Source organism: Ambystoma mexicanum, chromosome 3q (genome assembly GCF_040938575.1).
Source record: "Ambystoma mexicanum isolate Mex_15411 chromosome 3q, UKY_AmexF1_1, whole genome shotgun sequence".
Classification (NCBI taxonomy): Eukaryota; Metazoa; Chordata; class Amphibia; order Caudata; family Ambystomatidae; genus Ambystoma; species Ambystoma mexicanum.
In genome coordinates this window covers 211,250,646-211,269,660 of record NC_090926.1, presented here as the reverse complement: position 1 = coordinate 211,269,660, position 19,015 = coordinate 211,250,646, and positions in this window count along the sequence as shown.

Below are 19,015 nucleotides of genomic sequence, written 5' to 3'. Positions count from 1 at the left end.
CTACAAACAGACTGATAGTAGCCAATCACATCGTTATATGGGCAGATGAGCATAAATCTTGCTATGATGGCATCATTTAATGTTAATTATTATTTTAAATGTGGCAGCTCAAAAGTAACTATTATATATGTGTTTTTTCCCCATTTTCCTTTGGCTTTATGGGGGATTCTCACGTACAACATACATAACTAAGTGACAGTTGGGTGTGAGACAGACATTATTCAGTGATTTTGTGGCCAAGTTATATATTATTTTGGTTGGGGCACCTGGCCCTTGCCCAAGAAGGCCACGCCCAGTACTCCACAGGCTGCGCCCCTCGTTTCTGCCACCGCTCATTTTGTCACCCTCTTAAAGCACTGCTTAGCAGCCAATTTAGGTGAAGTAAAGTAAACACAAGTCAGTAAGCATTACACCTGCTCTTGAGCTAGGGGGACACAACAAAGGGCAAGTGGGCAGGTTTAAAATAACTGTTGCAGAGTACAGAATGTTTCAGTGTGGCTTTGCAGCAGTAGCTACATAACACGTTCAAAAGAGGAAATCTGTTGCTTTCCACTTGCAGGGATCTTTCTTTACGCTGTATCCGTAGACATAAGCCTGGAAGTGTTTCAGTGCGGGGAAGTGTACAAGGTGCAACAGATGACAATACCATAATGATGAGGCCTGAAAACAAAATAGGGTGGAAAAAACTTTGGCCACAATCTTTATGGTATCATGAGCTATGTGGAAAAAACAACCAACCAACACAAACATAAAGATAAAACAACACAAATATTTTAGGTAACAAGGGATCAAGTGAGCGGGGACCCTACTCCCACATAGGGCTCGAGGCTGGTCATAGCCGCCCATCGTACAAAAACTTATGACATTCTGGGGTCCCAGCCTGTGAGCTGTGTCTGGTTTATCTTCATTACTTTCAAGTGACAATCTCGAATTCAATCTTTATTTACAAAATTACTCCATTGCTTCGCAAACTGCATTCATTTTCCTTCAAAGTTTGTTTCAACTTGCCATCCTTGTGAGGCATTTGGCTTTTTCCTTTCTTTTATGTGTTTTTCACCATTTTGATGACAGCATTATTAGCCTTCCTTTTGCTATATAATCCCTTTTTGGGATTGGCCCCTTGAGAGGCGTTATTATTTTTTTCATTCTTCCTGGTGAGGCGTTTGCCTTTTTCCCGTTTCTTATGCATTTTTCACCATTTTGCTGCATATGTTAGCGTTTCCTTTTGATATATAATCATATTTTAGGATTGGCTCCATGAAAGGCGTTTTAAATTTTCCATGCTCCTTGATCTGTTTCCTTCAAATTGTTTCCAATGCTCTATTTTTTCTTTGCCTCTTGCAAGGCGTTCGTAGCTAGTTGATACTTAGCAACTGGCTTTCTCCTTCGGCCAGTTCATCTTGTCTTAATATTTTTCTGCTTTGTAAGGTGTTTGCCTTTTTAGTTATTTTGTGCCTTTTCCTCTTTAATGGTTGATTACTGGGCTTCCGCTTTCACCATACTCAACTTAAGTTTGGCACCCTGCCCATGTGATTTGGTTATTTAATTACCTCCTGCGATGATAACTTCTTTCATTGAGCATTCCTGTGCTTTTTGTATTCTTTAATTGGTACCTGCTCTATTCTGTGAATTTTATATTTTTTACTTGGTGCGTGTCCTTTTTCTCTACTTTTCTCTGGTTGGTAGTATAGCTAGAGTTTTTTAAATAGGTGCTAGCTAGGCTTGCTCTAATTAGACGGAGAGAGGGAGGTTTTGAATTATGCTCGCCTCTAGCTTAAAGGACAGACAGCGGTGAGCACTGCTCCTGCAAGTACTGGGGATAGGGGAAAGATGAATGGGGGCTACCTTGCCCTCCTCAGATATAGGCTAAAATTGGCCTGAGGGCAGGTAGCCCCCTTTGAAGTATCAAAAGCCCTTTGTCCCCCATCCGTCTGGATAGGAGCGGGGCCTTTGATGTGTGTGTCAGTGGAAGGCACTACCTGGCTGTCACCTGCCCCTGTCACCCTCTTGCTGGCTCGGGCACCCAGAACTCTGGGACCCTTTTGTACCAGGAGCATGGTGGCCCACCCTACTCACCTGGGTGCTAATGTCCGCTTCCCCTGCAATTCCCACCTCCCATTTTATGCCCCTGGGCCTTCCACCTCCAGGGACCCATGTAAAGAGGCATGACACTATTGTGCTGGTTATATTGCAGCTCGTCCTCAGCAGGAATACGGTATTATGTTTTAAGATTTAGGAACACATTTTCAAAAGAAATTTTGTCATGTGCGTGACTACAGGGGGGCTGGCTTTGGAGGCCAGAAGACCGGCACTTGACCATTTAAACAGTGAAAACATTGGTTCAGTCATTAGACAATATTCGGAGGCTACTGCAGTGCGGTTGGCACTCTAGCGTGCACAGTTCGTCGTCAAGAAACAATTTGGCCCCTATCTCTTACTGCTTGGAGCAAGGGTGGCATGGAAATGTACTTTCTTGACTCTTTTCCAGCTACAGATCTTCCTCTCCATATCACTGCTGGCAAGTTCATGACTTTGAGTCTTCTGCAATAGTTAACATCTTGTATCTATGCAGCACTTCCTTCCAGATTCAGCCCACTTCCTGGTACTTTATAAATGGGCGGTATTACTAGCCAGTGTAAAGCCTCTCACTGCATGGACCTGGGGAGGTTGACATTTTGAGTCAGTTGTGGCCAGATTTAAACCAGTCACTGTAAACTGCATTTAGATTTCTGAAGCAAGTGCTTAACTTATCGAGCCATTTTAGGCTGAAATAATTTGGTAAACAATCATAGCTCCTTACAGTGGCACATTGAACAGTGGGTTGGGCAGGATTTGTGTAGCAAACAGGGCTCTATTTTGCCACGTGATGCCTTTTTGTTAGCCATTGTAAAGGCCCTGCAGGTATTAGAAAGTGTTCCTACTGCCCCGCTTTCAGACCTCCAGGGCTGCAAAGACTTTCGTCTCTTTGTTTTTAGTGATGAATATCTGATGGGTAGCACTTTTTATTAAAGTTATGTTATGGTGATTTATACTGTGCACCGCTGCCATTTGCATGGTTTCCAGGGGCCCATGTGGCTCTGTAAAATAAGCAGGTGAGGTTGGTTAGTGAAGAAGAGCGGGATAGGACAGAGGCTGTACTCTTCTGTTGATGCGTGCAGAACCAGGAGAAACTCTTGTCTGGGTGTGTGAGCTTTCTAGGTGTGCTTTGGTGTTTGCACTGGGCGTGTTGTGTTCCGGGAGGGTGGCGTCCAGTGTCTGAGTTGTTTGTCGTCTGCGAGTATTTGGTTATGTAGCTTGATTAGCGAGGGGTGTGTGGTTTGTGTGTTTTTGGTGGACTGTTTCTCCAGCCATCTGGGCGTGTGTATTACGTGAGAGGTGTGAGGGTGTGGAAAAGAGGAGGGGGTAGTGGTTAGTTGGTTTCTATTGGACTCTTAGTGTGGAGTAGTTCTATTGTCGGTTCTTCATTCTGTATTGTCCCTTGTTTGCTTTGATCCCGGTTTGGGGAGGTGTGCGTTTATGTCGGTGAGTTGAATAGCTGATTTTTAGTTGATACCTGAATGTTAGGTGGTATTCGATTGTTCATATTTCCTTCGTTATCGAGTTCCATAGTTTGGCTATGTAGTAGGAAAAGACAGTTCCTCCGAATGTCCTTCTCTCAAAGTGCATTGTTTCTACTTTGAAGTCATTGGCCGGTCTTACGTTTTTTCCTGTTTGGTAACATATAAATCCTCAGAGAAATATGTTAAGCAAAAAGAGCATACAAATACCAGAATGCAATTTGACGCTGGACAAAAAAATGCCATTTGGGTTTTGTAAACGTACTTTCAAGAGTTCAAAAGTCACAACAGGTAACCTGGTTGTTTTTCATTGTTTGACAAAGGCATGCTTCATATATGATGGGAGAAAAACGTGGCATACGAAAAAAATAAATAAATAACGCTTTTTGGTGTCAAATAAATAATGGCTGCATCAGACACTGAGAATAGGGAAGGAACGGTCCTTGTCTCTAAAACGTTTCAATTCCTGTTTAGTGTTAATCAAAGATTTCTGGCTTTTAGGTTCACATCCTATTGCATTCCGGCATGTGTAGTCTGGCCTTTATGTGTACAGTCATGCAAAACACAATGTGCTAAAAATGCAAGGACTTTCATTCAGTGCAGGATTTCTGAGGCCTGTTTCAGCATATTTGTAAGCAATGCATGTGAAGGAAGTAGCGATACTCGGAGAGGAAGGTGGGCCGTGGTTTGTCCATATTACTAGGTGGGCTTTAGAATGTTCATATGTGCACATTGAGCAGTGAGTTTACATGCAGATCACTTTTTTGTGGATGAAGAGAATAAGGTTGTTTCTGACAATTAAGTGGGAGTCATCCCATGAAACTAGGCACACATATATCGAGATCTCGAGAGATTTGTAATGTAATCTAATTTAAAGTGGTTTATAGTTCACTTCTGCCATTTTGGTGGCCTCGCTTCATGTGGCTCTGCAAGAATAGATGTGTAGGGAGGGGGGGGGAGTTTGATCAGTAACCTGACATTGTCACGAGGGGATGTACACCCAGCTTAGCATGGGGTGGTAGGCCACACACATGCCAACATTCTGCTGCAGCATAGAGGGAGATTTTGTAACAGAAATCAGTAGAATGTAATGTTCCTATTGGATTGAATTGGGGTTAGAATATTGTAGGAGGGAGAAAGTAAAAAATAGCACCAACTTTGAAAAGAAATTGGGAGTCTCCCTCCCAAATCACGAGGGTTGGCATGTATCCTACCAGGGTTCAAGCCAGAGCCGGTTCTAACTCAGAGGGGGGGAAAGCGGCAGTTGCGAGGGACATACTGCCTGTCCCCTCCCCAATGTTCAGTTTATACATGGGCAGTACCCACCTGCATTACCTCACACCTCTTGACATCAATGCTGGCCAAGTTTTCTTTCTTTGTTCTAGACCCAAACGAAATGCTGCATAAATGGGGAGAGACCAGCGAAGCAAGCCCAACTCACCAATGCCCTGCGCTATCGCACTGGATCGACATGCAGAGAGAAAGAGAGAGAGAGAGAGAGAGAGAGAGGGAGAGAGAGGAGAAAAAGGAAGAGAGAGTTTATGCGGCTGCCTGACGTACCACACACACCACACCCAGTGCCGGCACATGCCACACCCGGTGCCGGCACATGCTACAGCAAAGCCTCTGCAGTCACCCTAGATCACTTGGGACTTACATTAGAGGCAGCACTATCAAATGAGACTGTAAATACCTTTTGGAAAGCTACACCAATGTTATCTAACCTGAATTTAGAGACTTCAGCACTGCCCATCATCGCTACCCCAGGAGCCCTGCATGGAGAAAAGGGATGGGGCTTGAAAAGTCTGCTGTTTATAACACCTCCCGGGCAGGGAAGACAGGAACAGTTTGTCAGGGCCAGTAGTTCAATGGGAGAAGATGAGTGAGGATCAAAAGAACAACAGCAAACATGAAGTTGTCGGTTGTTCGGGTGAGGTCAGAGGAGGAGGAAGGGGCAAGAGACCAGCCTGTGCAAGGATGGTGGAGTGAAGTGTGGAGGTGACTTAAAATAAAGGCAAAGCTCTCAACTCAAGGTTTTGGCAGGTGTCACCCACCATGGAAATAGTTCAATCACCTATTAAATGGGCTTTCACCCGCCTGAAATAAAATCATCTGCTTTCACTCAGCCAGGAGGCCTAAAAGGTTGCGAGGTATGATAAAGGTGAAGTAGTGGTTGATTTGTGTATGTGGTACTGTGTTGCGCGTGTCAGTGTTCGCGAAGTATCTTGTCAGGGCTCAAGTCGAGGGTAAACGCGGGGGGACGGAGCCCACCCACTTTTTTCAGAGGGTGGACTCAGTCCCCCCAAGCTAAACTGAGAAACATTGAATGTCCTCTTTCAATTTATGAATTAAAGCCGACCACAGGGATCGAAACACGGTTGTCAGGTTTGCAGGCCGGACTCTTTAACACTGCACGATATAACCTGATGAAAAAATACGAACAACTAAATGTGAAATGCCCCATTTCATTACTGCAAATCCCTGGGAAAGCATTTGTAATGGTGCTTGGAGTTTAAAACATGCACAACGCATTAACGTTTTTAAAAACACTATTGGAAGAAAATATCCTGTCTTTGTTTTGTGTGTGTGTTGATTTCATGAAAGGCAAATGCTATTCATCCTGTGCAATTTGGGTGGTTATGCAGAGCCAATTTAATGAAATGTGCATATTTCACCTTGATATGATAATTTCCCATTGTGTTTGTTGATGAGTCCCCCCACTTCAATTTTTCTGCTGTTTCAGTTTTCAGGGGTGTGGCCAGTGTCCACCAGTAAGGACTTGTCTGGCGTGAGCTCCTGCCTAGATCCTGTTAAAGATCCTCTCAGCAGTGCATATGCATGTGCTGTTTCACGAAACTGCACTGACTGGGATTGCGGCAGCACTGGGCTAACTCTGTGGCTTTTTCCAGTGAGCGTTGAGGTCCCAGTAGACGTGGCTCTGGTACGCTTGCTCACTTCAAAATGACGGCTGTGCTGGCACTGGGGGCGCAGTAGCGACAGGCGGTGGCTCGCAACTCCTTTCAACATCTCTGGCCTTTGCTGAAGCAGAGGTGATGTGGGCCAGCTGACCTTGGAACCTGCAGCAGTGGTTGCAAGCCTACCCCGTTGTTATGCTGCTGGAGCAGCTGTGAGGAGGCGTGCCGGGTGTCCCAGGGCAGAGGACCTGGCATATTGAGGAATGAAGGCGTGAGTTAGAGGTAGGATCCCCTAACTGTTACCTTGGCTTTGGGACTACCAGAGAGGGATACATTTGCATGTACATCACTTTCATACACTGGTTGGTACCACGCAGAGTACTACAGGGAAGTGCATCCTGTGCACTCTTGCTATGCCAGCCACCACACATAAGGGAGGCAATGGGGGCACAATTGTGGAGTCCTCTGTGGCCTAGAGGAAACACTGTGACCTTACACCAGCTAAGGAGGCAGAGCAGCCGGATGGGCAGGCGGCGCAGAAGGCGTCTCAGGAAGATAATCCTGGCTACTATCCCAGCTTCCTGATCCTCCCTGGAGAGTAAGATCGAGCAAGTTTAAGTCGATGTGCACCTCCTGAGGCAAGATGTTCGATTCCTGCTGGAGAGTGTCTCAGCTACGGAGTCACTGCTACAGGAGACTGTGATGACCACTGCAGACCTGGAATCGAGGGTGAAAGCCTTGGAAGCGAAAAAATGCAGTACTAGAATTGCGCACTGAGAATGCGGAAAGAAGGTCACGTAGGAATAATATACAGGTGCTGGGTCTGCCTGAGGGAACATTGAGAACTTGCTACTGCAAAAAGTTGGCCCGGGGAGGCTGTCCCTAGGCTTCAAAATAGAGAGGGCGCATCGCTCGCTGAAGAGAAGACCGCCCCGGGGAGCCAATCCACGGCCCATATTTGCCAGGGTCCTCAATTTCAAGGACATAGAGGTGATTCTGCAGTATTCCAGAGAGGGCAGCACTATACATCGTGGTAACTTCAAGATCGCCATATACCCAGATTATGTGCCACTAGTTCAAAAGAGGAGGAACATGTGTGTTCCCACAAAGGAGAGGATCCGTCAGCTGCAACTTAAAGATATGCTTGTTTACCCTGCCCGACTAAAAGTGCTATCCAAAGGGAAATCGATCTTCTTCCAGATCTCCAAGGCTGTGAATATGTGGATGGATCACAATGGCTTGGCAGACAGGGATACAGATGACAGAACGTATAGGAGAGACAAGGGCCCCTGAACTATCCGAAGGTGGGCTTAGTGCAGCCATCCACAGAATGCACTTGAACTTGCATTGTCACTGCTGCCCGGGGAGACACTATGCAGCGGGAGCACATTGCCGCTTGTTAGGAAAGATTTCATAATTGTATGTAATTTTACCTACATGTGTACTGGGAGACTTTGTTTCCCTTAATCCTTTTCCCATGTTGCAACTTTTCTGCAACATGTAACAAGTACACAATGTACCTTCCAGTACAGTGTACTTGGGTCTGTAGTCATTTTCCAAAGGCCCTAGGTACTCCCAACGGACATTTTGTGAGATTTGCAGATGTGTCATGTACAGGGCTGGTGGCAGCTATCGTTTCACATTATTGTTAACCCTTTTCTGCCATGTTAACCGCATTAACTGCGTTTGGCACTAATAGGTGGCCTGGCTCCAGAATTACCATGCCACAAGGTTCTTTGTCCTGTCCTTTGGCCAACTTGCCCCTTCACCTTCCCCAGGTCGAGTCGACCCGGGGCAGTCCTTATTTGGACATGCAGTTTCCCGCGAAACGCCCAGCTTTCGCAGGCTCCTGCATGCCTTGTGTGTGTGCCTCCAGGATGTGGGTTGGGGTGTCTGTGCCCAATACACATCCTGGGTGCCAGAGAATCTGGAGTGCTGTGAATGACTGGGACCACTGTGGTCCATGATTGGTCCATGTATGGAGTGTGTGTTTGTGAGCAGATCTCCCATTGGGTCCTCTCTGTTTTGGCGCGAAGGGAACTTTGGTTAAGAGGAGGCTTATACCCATACCATGTTGATCTCTGGAGTTCTCACTGAACGAAGGACATGATCCAAGTATCCTGAAACTACGAAGCTGAGTAAAGGAACCTCTGGTGACCCTCTGGAAGATTTGGCACCCTGAGCCTGCTGTTGTCCCATGGGACCCCTCTGCATCTGGTCTTCTTGGAAGGTTTGCGAAGACGCTTGGACCAATTGGAATAGTGTGACCAACTATTCTCAGCACCTTCATCAAAACCTGTAAATAAGCTTTCTAGGAAGTGTCCCTGGTCCAACCAGTGGACTGACCAGCTTACCCAGTTGCTCTGTCACCGCTGCCGCTTTGAAGAGGTCCTCGAAACTTGGTATACTGCTAGCTTTGTGTCCACGGCACCCTCACATCAAATTTCGTTCACTTGGCATTCCCATGTCTGAAGTGAGAAGAGTGCGCCAGGACCGGAGCATACGTGGTTACTGTGTTGCCCTGCCGCGGCAGCAACGTTTGCGAGTGTGCTGCATGTTTTACCCTCTTGCCCCTGAACCCTGCTGCAGTGAAACCAGGTCGATTCATCCACCTGGAGTGGAGAAATCGCCACTGCCCCATTTTGGAATCCTCACTGTATCTCAAGAACTGAAAGCCGCAGAGACATCCTTTTTGTCGCGTTCGAACCTGCAAGCGAAGTGGACTGAACTGGTGAAGTTTGGGTCCGAGAGCACCTGGGACCGGTGAGTACTTCCAACACTAACCGGTGACCCCTAGCACCAGGGCCCCTTTTTACGCACGGGTGGCCCCTGAGGGCCCCTCTCCTTTCCACTGCTAGTGCGGACTAGCAACTCCATCCTGCACTCTGGAACTGCCTCTGCCTTCAAGTGGAGGTCCTACCTAAATAGTGGGAACTTATTCTTCATTGCCTCATCCACCTGCCTGAGCTGCTAGAGACCCCGTTTTGCCCATTGGAACAACCGTGTGCGCTTGCATTGCATGTACTATTGAGCACAAGGCTCCTCTCTTCTTAGGGTTTGGACTGTCTCTTAGATGTGTTGCGGATTCAAAGGGCCCTAAAGACTACCTGCACTGCCTGTTACCTTCCCATCTAGGTTGTCAACATATTTTGTGCATTTAACCCTTTAGACCCCAATGATCTTCTATATACATTGTATTGATAGTGTTGTGTTGATTTACTTAGTATTGCTGTGATTATTTTGCTATGGTCTGAGTTACAAAGGCCTTGTAATAAATGTGTCTATATTTTTGATATAACACCTGTCTGGGAGTAATTTGTAAGTGTCCTTGCTGTGTGTGCTCATTGAGGTCTTTCAGTCACCCTCACCCCTCCTGAGACTTAGGCCCTCATTACAACACCGGCGCTAAACCATGGCGCTATTAGCACCATGGTTGGTGCCGGTATTGTAACGAGTCCACCAATGTTCAATGGGGAATTACCACCCCATTCCAAGGTTGGCGGGGCGGTAATTCCACATTGAACATTGGCCCTTCCCCATCCCATTTTTGCCCCATATGGCTCAATGGGACTGGGGAAGGAGGTAAGTACGGTACAGCAAATTGCGGTACCGTTCTTACATCGAGAGTCCCTTTGCGGGTCCCTACTTTATCGGCTGGTCTAGACCAGCCGTTCAGGTCGGGTCCCGCAAAGGGACCTCGTAGTAAGGCGCTAAGTGGTTAACGGTGCTGCAGCCTTTTACGGCGCCGTTAACCACTTAGCGCCAGGTTCGTAATGAGGCCCTTAGTCTTGACCGCCTGCCATAGCTACTTTGATTGGTCTGGTTTGTCCAGAGGTTACGCTGTTCCAAGAAACTAGGCTGGCCCTCTGAACCTCTGCTCACCAGGTCAGAGTTCAGAAATCCATCTTAACACTGCTGCCCATGGTTTGGAATCTCTAATGCCCCCAGAATAATTGACGCTGTTGGTACCTGCATATTGCTGGTACCTTTGGTCCGATATCCCAATGGAGAGGGTTTGCCTTGATGGTACGGTTGTGCCTGAACGGCTTGATGCTGTTGAGCACTGTTATTGTCCCACTTTGGGGGCACACTGTTCTTGTTACAATACGTTTGGTTATTGTGGTTTGTTGAGGCTGTTGCATCTGGAATACTGTGAGTTAGCTGGAGGCGAGGCTGGGGACTGCGGGCTGGGACTCTGCATCCGAAGCCTGAGAGTGTGCATGGGGGGCTCACTACTGCAGAAGCAATTGCTGGGGGTTGTTGACGGGGTGGTCCCTGAGTTATTTAGATGGCATTGATTAGAATATTGACCTGGAATGTCAGGAGGCTAGGCTCCTATCTACGCAGGAATCAGGTGCGACCTACTTGCGCAGGAAAAATATATCAATTGCCTTATTACAGGAAACACACTTGCTCCCTGAGGAGCAGGAGAGAGGTTTTTGCCAGGTGGGGTGCGGGCCAGGGGGACTAAATACGGAACCACATACTCGATGTTCACTAGTGGGGTTTTGGTGTGGATAGACGCTGCAGTCCCCTTTTGACTCTTGAATGTGGAAGCAGACAAAGAGGGCAGGTGGTTGGCAGTGCACGGCTATGTGGAACACCCAGAAATATGCATAATGAACTCCTAGTGCCCTAACCACGTGATCCCAGGCCACCTTCTACGATTAAGTAACTAGCAGGCCCAAAAGAGAAATGCAGGTCCTTGTGAGCATTGGTGACCCATAATGCAGTAATAAAGGAGCTATCGCTGGTGGATATCTGGAGGGAGTTGAATGCAGACAAGTAGGGATATTCATATTATTCTGCCCCTCACAGACTGTATACTAGAATCGACTATCTGTTTGTGGGGGCTGAACACTTGGCTGAATTCTCAAGCACAGAATATATGGGGCACTCTGTTTCAGACCACTCTCTGCTGATGGTGTGTTGGCACATAAGGGGACTAGGCCTCCGGTTCTGATGTGGCGCATGTCAGCTGAGCTGTTGTGGGATGACGCCTTCAGAGGCCGGCTGAAGGATTTTCTTGTGGCTTTCCTGTGGGTAGTGATGACAGCTGGAGGATAGTGTGGGAGACTCTGAAAGTGGTAACAAGAGGGGAAGTAATTGCTGGTGCCGGGGAGATTAAGCAATCACTGCAGGAAGACGTGGGGGCTCTAGAAGACTAGATCTGCACTATAGAATCAAATAGACTTACAGGCTCCTCAGTAGAGGCTCAACTTTTCTTGCTGCTGACATGGTGTACGGAGAGATGGGAGAAGCTCTGCAGATTTGACTACTCAGTACACGTGGTATGTGCGCATGGTAAAGGGGACAAATCAGGGAGGTAGTAAGCATGGCTGTGCAGGACTGAGCAATCTAGGTGTACGATCATACTGTTACATGATGAATGTGGTGACCCTTGGCGATCTCAGGTGGCTAATAAAAAAAGAATTAAAAATAACTACATTTCTGTTCCGGTTTATTGAAAAAGTGTGCAGAGTGATAAAACCGAATGAGTCCGATGTCTGGAACTCCTTGGGTGAATGAAGCCTTATGTTTTCTCTCATTGCAAATTGGCGGGTGTGTCATTTAGATTCCATCTAAAATGTTGTTGGGAAATTGCCCAAAGGAGCCTGATCTCACAGAGTACTTTCCTGACATGTTATTATGTTATCTGAAGAGATTTTTTTATACTGTGACAGTGTAGAGGAGGTCCCAAATAAAGCCTGCACTAAAACCACCCATTTTGAAGTACCAGGAACGTTCACATCGAGATATGTGACGTATGATGAGCAAATAAACCAGCAGAGAGCCGCAGTAGGACTCTGTCCAGTACCTATCAGAAGAACAATGCCTATTGAAGTACCAATAACAAGGAAACCATGGACAGTAAGGTATCCATTAAGAAAACCGTATCAACAAATGAAACAAAACGAAGATCGTCTGAGTACAGTCCCTGAAGAAACTAAAATGGTCTTAATGGAAGAAGAATGGTGACGTAATGAGGACTGACTCACATATAGAAGAAATGACGACCAGAGAATGACGCAAAGAGACGAAATGCCATGAACAAGGATATCGTGAACCTAAAGTGAAAGGACAATATCAAATGTAAGAAGCTTAAGCTGTAAGCATGGCAAAGATATTTGACCAGTTTACACCAGTACATATGCTTGGAACCACAAGAAAGCTAAGAAAATCGTGCGGCTTGCTATACTTAGTAGAAGGATAGTGAGGCAAGCGCCACAATACATAATCTACCTCAAATGAAGCACATTATATAAGTGTATTTCCACTTTGCACACGAAGCAGAATCAACCCAGGTTACTAAATGCCACACGAGAAAAAGCTTCATATTTAGCAAAATCTAGAAGAGACGGCTGAAATCAAACTCAGCAGAGGCAACTCGTGCCAGGAAAGCCAAGGTCGTACCAATAGAAGAGACGAACAGTAGCTACATTTAATTGAAACTGAGAACAGAATATCCTGCCTCTGAACGGTAGAGATAAGAGATGAAGACAGGTGGTGGGTGAAACGAGAATCAAATACACAAATTGATGGAAAAGAGACAAATTCACGGTGTTGAATCACGTGACCAGCCGAGCAAGAAAAAGCGAGAGCTCACACCTACGCATGGCACCATGCCAGGCGAAGATATCAGAACTTTTCCAGACAGAAGATGCAGTCTCGAGGCCAACCACAGTGAAATAATTGACACATCGCTACTAAAGTGATGATTGATTGTAACAATAATTGGAGGAAGGACACCCTGCACCTGGCCGACCATTCTGTGTGCTGCTAAGCAAAGTGGAAAATTATGCATGGGGTTGGTGCCAACCCAATCACAATGGACCAAGTAATCTAGGGTCCTATAGTTAGTAGAACCAATAGGATGTCGTACGTTTAGTGACATCTGAAGTAGCCGTTTTTGAAGGAAGGGCTTAGATGCCCACCTGACAGTGTTTACCCAATCCCCGCACTCTGTTACAATATACAAATATAGTACCTATATTAAAGTTACCTTTCCCGAACCAATAGAATTGCATGTCAACTTTTGAGTGTTACACATCAATGATGACGAGTTTTTAGTATAAATGTTATGATTTTTATGAAGTTGGTTGGAGTTGTGAAGCGAGAAGGAAGATCACGCATCCGCTGATATTCATGAGACGTCCTGTTTTTTGTACTTGTCATTAAACGGACTCCCTTTGCCAAACCGTTGAGTTGTCCTTATATATTGATGTTGAAGTATATATCTGCACCCCCATCCATCTCACGGGTGCTGCTATCTTGTCTTAAAGTGCTTCTGAGCCAACCCTGACTCGATGGGTCGGTTGGGGTCTCGGACCACACTTGGTAGCAGAGATCGGATGGTTATCGATTATCGATTAGACAAGACACCCATTGAAAGTCGACATAAAATAACTCTAGGTCCTCGGTAATATCACAAGTCCTTTGTAGAATCACTGAGTAGACCGTGAAGCTCCCCGTAGACAGTGGTAGAGTAAAAATAAAATCTGCATAACGAGGTCTGAAGGGACCCGTGTTACCCACATAACCCCTTCCCACTCATACGGCAAGCTGAGCGGGAGAAAAGCCGGAGAAGGCGGTGATGAAGGCGGTGATCCCGAGCATCCAGAGAGGAAACATGCGAACGGTGAGTGAAAAAGACTAATGCTTTGGCAAAAAGCATAGAACTTAGAACAAGTAAGGGAAAAGGTAACAGAGGGAGTGTCATGGTCATGAAGTCAGGGGCACAGGCATGCAGGGGTCGCATGCACAGGAGACCTGGGTGGACAATGTCCTGGCGCCTTTGGCGCCAGGCTCATGAACAAATGTAAACAAGAGCATCCATTTAACACCAAAAATCTTTTATTATGGACATAGCACTTCAGATGCATTAACCTTGAACATTCCATCCATAAAGCAGGATGCATTAACCTTGAACATTTCATCCATTGAGCAGCCCCAAGTGTATTCTTGGGTGTGGCTGCTAATTGATTGCCTTTGCACATGCTCACTCTATAGGAGTGGCAGGGTGTGGCTGGTAAGCCGGCCCCTATGGGCGTGCCCACGATCTCAGCTATATAAGCAGCCCCGATCCTCAAGACAGACGCTTCGCGTTATTATGAACTTGCAAGCAGCGTAACAGTTATATTGTGAAGAGCTGAGGTTACACTTACCTTTAAAGATCCTGCTTCCTGGACATCCTGCTTCCTGCCAGCATACTTAAAAAGTGGGGGAAGCTGTTCTTACCTGTACATCTCTTCGGGGAACCAATTATTCATCTTTACACTTTCCGGAATGCCGAAATCTTCATCTTGAAACCGCAGCACGACACACTCCATCGTCGACAGCAGTGCCTGCAAGGAAAAACAGAAGACAAGGTTAGACATCGAAAAAACAGTGAGTTTAAGGTTGCGCTTCAACATACTTCGTGCTTTTCCTTAAACAATCACTTACCTGCTGTCAAACGTTGCGGTAGCATCCATCTTCCGTCCAGCCGCGTCTCGTGTCTCACAGCTGCATTGAGGCCGCATTTCCATTTAAGGGAAGAACACAGAAGAGAGACATTATTGCGGGCATAAATAGGAGCAACATATAAAGACATTAAACAGAACGAACAGTATCACAAGAGCTCAAGAAAGACTTACCAATCATAAGGAGAAGCATAGTCGCAGCTGGACTGGACTAATCCTTATCAGGGATCAGTGAAGGAACTAGATCCCATTCGACGCGCCCCTGCCAGAAGTAGCAGGACGGAGAGCTTATCTTCCATAATTCACAGGTGAACTTTATGGGCCGGCATATGCACACAGAAACCGTACTTTGGGGTGAAGGGTTCGAGAAGTACAACAATCACAGATTGGTGCACTCACACACTCTTATCTCTACGCAGGAGCAGTATCACCACGTACCACCGCTCACAGTTTTTCTACTGAGCGAGAGGCCTGAAGGGGGTGATTCAAGTTCAGGGAAGGCTGAAACTGTGCCCTAATGCCTCCGCAGAGACCAGCTGAGTGTAACAGTGAGGTGGGAAAACAAAATATAGTCAGAAGTAGAGAAGAATGTATATATACATGGCGAAGGAAATAATGACTCAGGAATAATTAAGTAGACAGAGAGAGAATACCGGGGTAGATACCCGACAATAATAATTAAGTAGACATAGAAAGGATACCGGGGAAGACACCTGAGAAGTGAGAGGATTCGCCTGATTCCTGTGCTTTTAATATAGCGGGTAGAAGAAACTTGCATCCAGAGTCCCAAATAAAGGGGAACAAATAGGTCACCACAGCGATTAAAGACGCTTTTGTGAAAGGGATGGGTTTAAACTCCATGTCGGAGTAAAAATATTAGAGGCAGAGGTATATGTGGCCAGCTGGAGTTCTTCTAGTCTGTTAACGTCTGTCTTATGTGTTGTTTGTTGTGACGTCATAAGTCAAACATTTTCCTTAGAGGAACTGACAAAAGATTTACGGGATTAAAAAACTGAGATATTGCAGTATACGAAGTGATGTTTATTGAGTAAAATAGAAGATATAACATTTTATGGAAAAAACGGGATTGGAGCTTGCAGTGATTGGTACTCGCTCATATTGTTGGAATTGGTTAAGTCACGTAAAGCGTTAACAAGTGTTTTATAAAGAGAAAGGGAACAGATTTAAGCATGGAAGACATAACTCCACTAGCACACCTGTGCAAATAGTTGCCGAAACATGCACCTAAGCTGAAAAAGTACAGTGCAGAATGGGTTAAAGGAACCGCCCACAGAATGTGTATGCCTTGGCCACAGGGCGGGTCATTATCTAAAGTTGTTTTGCAACACATGACGACATACTTGCACGCCACATACACGGGCAAAAAGTTAGACAAACGCCCAGATAGTCTAGAGTAGTGGAAAATGTATCGACAAGGAAGAGGAACCGCCATTAGACTGGATACGTAACATATGCACAGAGGGGGGTGAGGCGCCCTCACCGCCACCCGCCCCATCTGAAACAAAAATTGAAAATGATAAGGAGGAAGGTGTCATGGCCACTGGTCAAGGGCCTTCCACTCTATATCCTGCAGGGTCCCAATGGACCCAGTCTTGGCGCCTCTGGCACCAAGCTCATTTCAAAGTGTGCTCTGCACACTGTTTGCTCAGGGCACGTGCATCTGGGACGGGCTGGGCCATATAAATGCATGGAAGGCACGTGCAGAAGACAGGAGTAGTGGCAAGGTGGGGCCACAAGGCGGGGCCTGAAGGGAGTGGCTGGGGCCAGGCTATATAAGCCAGCCCCACCCGCATGCTGGTGCTTCGCGTTTGTCTGACTGTGCAGCGTAATGCTTACCGCCGTCTACAGATCCTTTCCTGTTCAGCACGAGCATCTTCAGTCTACGGAACCCATCCAGCATCTTACCTGGAACCAACCATGCCATCGCTGGAAGCACTGCTGTTCGCTTCTCACTCTGCAGCTGCCACACGCATCTTACCTTGAGGTCAGCCACGATATCACTGGAAGCTCTGCTACCCGCTTCCGACTCTACAGCTACCGTGCGCATCTTACCTGAGATCAGCCTCGCCATCGCTTTGAGTGCTTTTACTCGCTTCCAACCCCGCAACGGCAGCACGCCTCTTACCTGTCTCCTCAAATCCACTTCGGGCAACGCCTTGCACTTACCTGTCCCGAACTCCCAATCAACACGGTGTCATCTTCCAGTGCAGCATCCTGGCGGATCTTCTCATGGGGTAGCCGGCAGGAGTCCGGAGAACCGCTTGCCATCACCTGCAAAGGAGCACAAGGTTAGCAATTGCATAAACTGTAAACGCTGGGCAGCGCAACTCGCAAACTTGGCGCATCATCCGGAAAGTCAATTTACCACGTGTAGGTTTCCCGGATTGGACTCTCATCCATCTCCACACATTCGTGGGCCATCTTCATACATAGAGAGAGAGGAAAGGAAAATATAACATTAAGAACAGTAATCATAGGGGAAATCACCACAAAGGATACAGACAATAATCATTGTTATAAAAACCTACCTTCAAGGTGGAATAGGTCGCAGCCAGTCTGGACCTCCACGCTAAAGACAAGTGACGCAACAAGGTCCTTCCACGGCCCCCCTGCTGAGAGAAAGCAGGACAGAGAGCTCATCCTTACATTAAAACAGGTGAGCTTGCATGAGCAAACTCTTGCTCACTTCACTCTGGCACGAAAGGGTTGAGAGGGGTCACAACACCACCACGCCACTCTCACTGCCTCTCATCTTCCCTCCGGGGCAGTACCAGCATTTTGAGTCTTCGAGTTCACAGCAGCTGGGGGAGAGAGTTGATTCAAGGGAGCCAAGTCCTGGGAGAGCTCCAACCGTGCCCCAACGTCCCCGCAGAGACCAGATGAGCATAACAGAAGGGTTATACCCGCTCAGGGAACTTAAAGCAGCCTTGCGTTATAGCAACCCAGCATATGAGTCACCTACGCAAAGTAGTGATGAAAATCAAGATAAAGATAGAGATATTACCTCCAAAGTCCTGAGGGACAAGGAGAGACACGATGACGAGAGAAGAGACCAGACACAAGCAGGTACATTTCTCGAGGCAGAGAGAGAAGGCAAAAGATGGAAAGGAAGCGAGGATAGAACAGATGAAATAGCATTTGCAAAGAACGAATGGATGGGAGGGCAGATTTTATTGAAACTCGATGGCAAAGGTATTGACGACACAAAACAAAAGGAGAAGTTAAATGATGTACAGAGAAAGGAGAAGGAAAAAGAAAAAGGATTGAAAGATGAAAGAATAAGGATAGATAGAGATGAGAACAGTTATATTGTGAAGAGCTAGAAAGGCAGCACGATCATAAACAGAGAGCAGCCAATGATCATGACAGACAGAAGCAGCAAAGGTTAGTGGAAGAGCAAAGGATACGAGAGAAAATAATAAAGAGACAAAGGGATGAGGAAATCCAAAGGGTAAATGAACATAGAGACGCAAAGAAAGAGGAAGAAGATAGGGTCAGAGAAAAGGCGAGGAAGCGCAGAGAGGTCGATGATGATGTAGAACATAAATGAAAACAGAGAGCACGTGTCTCGAATATCTGGAAACATAGGTTAAAAAACCTGAGACAGTAGTAGATTGGGAAGATATAGAAGAATTAGTTCCTGATTACAATTCAGAACCAGGCACGTCCAGAGCAAATATCGAGGATGACTTCGACACCAGAAGCATCAGAGAGACGATAAATAGAATGTATGATGAAATGGGGCTAGAACAAGTACCGCAAGGGGAGGGGGAAAACGAGCGCCTGGATAGCACTCAGCTTTACGATGCTGAGGACGTCTCCTGAAGTAGTGGAAATAGAGAACTGTCCCTGGACAGGTTGGAAATATGTAAGAATAAGGATGATGCAAGACATTGCCCAAGTTGGGCGCAGGCAATGTCCGACACCGAAAGAGAGGAACATGAGGAAAAGGAGGAAGAGATGAGATGCGAAAAACGATTCCCAGGAGGGAAACGGATAAAATGACTAGATTCTAGTGAGTCTGCACCAAGGGCATCAGAGTCAGCCACACAGTCAGACC